Source organism: Corylus avellana, chromosome 1 (genome assembly GCF_965113065.1).
Source record: "Corylus avellana chromosome 1, dhCorAvel1.hap1.2, whole genome shotgun sequence".
NCBI classification, from domain to species: Eukaryota; Viridiplantae; Streptophyta; class Magnoliopsida; order Fagales; family Betulaceae; genus Corylus; species Corylus avellana.
Genome location: NC_142490.1, coordinates 12,577,752 through 12,579,676, shown reverse-complemented (window position 1 = coordinate 12,579,676; position 1,925 = coordinate 12,577,752). Strand labels below are relative to the sequence as shown.

Sequence of the window (1,925 nt, the reverse complement as noted above, 5' to 3'; positions counted from 1 at the left end):
TTAAAAGCAAGAAGCTAATAGATAGGCATTAGTATATATATTGTAATACATGAGGGTAAGAGTACTTATAGTTCCTCTTGAACGTAGTTCTACTCATACAAAATATGTAGAAGATTAACGCTATTTAGTAGATGACTGTCAGTTGTATGACAATCGTATAGTAGTTTACTAAATAACGTTTTTTTAGATAAAAGATTAAGAAGCTCTATATATAGACTATCATATATCAAAAACTTTATGATTTCGAAAAGACCACTTATTGTAGCTACTTAATTAGCATTAGCAGGATGCATGCAGAAATCAGTTCCGGCCACCATTCCAAATCCATATAGCTCTGGCCCTTATGAGTAATGGGACAAGCTCATTCCTCAGGTGGAGGCTGTTGACCTCTTTGTTGCCACCAATGAATTGTTGCCCTATGAACACAGCCGGCGTGCTTTGTTGACATCCGGGCAGTTGCAGCAGCGCCCGTTCAATTTGCCGTCCATTCGGAACCCGATCGAGCTCATAAACGGTAGGGTTTGCCCCGAAGTTACGAATGAGTGACTCGACAGTGTGGCTCATGCAGCAAGAGCTCTTGCTGAAGATCACCACTGGATTGCCAGCCACCAAATCCATGATATTCCCAGAACCAGCCATTGTATGTTATAAAGGTTTGAAAATTGAAAGGTTTTTTTGAAATGTGAGCTAGTGTGTTGTTAAGAAGCAATATCTGTGAAGTGAGTTGAAGGCTTTGCTGTGAGGAGCTTCTACTGCAATGGATGTCTATTTATAGAACCTGGTATAGTGTGGTTAGGATTGGAATGTGTTGAAGAAAGAATAAAATGTACAAAAAAAGATATGGGATTCCCGAATGACCTGCCCTTTATGATTACTTGATAATGACTCAAGTTGGCTTTTCGCACATTGTATTATATAACAAGTTGGATATATAGTAGCATGTAAATGTATCCAACCATCATATTGGTTACGTCAAGGTTAATTTGTCATTTGGGAATGTCATGGAATGGCAAGTTGTATATATAACAGAATATTAACATGAATTAGAAAATAATAATAATAATAACAATAATATTAACATGCAGAATGTGGCAAACTGTGCGGAATTATTGTACATTACTGATCATCCAAACTGCTCCTTTAAACAAATTAATATTTATAAAGTATTTTCAATACCTAAAAAGCTGTACAAACAAAAAACTAACATGTTTACTAAGAAATTTCAAAAGCACTTCTTTTATTTTTTAACTCTAAAAAAAAGAGAGGCTAAAACACACTTTTGGGCTAGAAATTGTGTCATAATGTGTATATTAATTTACTCTTGTTTGACTTTTTTGGTATTTCTCTCCCCAATACTACTCTTGACACTTATTTCAAAATCAGCTGAATTGACACATTTTAAGCGGCTTTCGATCTTTTTAATTTTTTTTAAGTGACTAACGTGAAAAATCATTTAAAGCACATCAAGTTAATTAGCTAGTGTGATAAATGAATATAAACTATATATATGTTAGGGCCTTAATTAGCTAGTTCATTTTAGTAAGTTGAGCTTTTTCCTTCGTAGTTTTATTTTTCTTATAAAAAAACACATAATAGAACCTCTCTCTCTTCATCTACTTTGGAGCATCTGGTCAGATGGAGAAAGGAAGTTGCTTGGTAGGATTGTAGGGTTTATCCAATTCGGTGGAATTAACTTTTCTCCCACAGCAAGATTCGCATCCGGCCAGATCATCAATTCAACAAAACCGAAAGCCAAATGGAAAGACAAGAAAAAAAGGACAAGTTTTGAAAAAGAAAAAGAGAAGATCTGTTCTGATAGCATGAAAATCCGTGGAATAGCCGTACAAACAAGAAAAAGAAAGAACCAGCCGCCCCCCGCCACATCATCTATTTTCACACGTTGCATTAATTGGGAAGAAATCATG

General features: G+C 35.3%; 1 pseudogene; it reads right to left on the bottom strand.

The window, feature by feature from the left end:
• Nucleotides 1-724, bottom strand: LOC132169105 (monothiol glutaredoxin-S6 pseudogene; annotated as a pseudogene).
• Nucleotides 725-1,925: the final 1,201 nt, after the last annotated feature.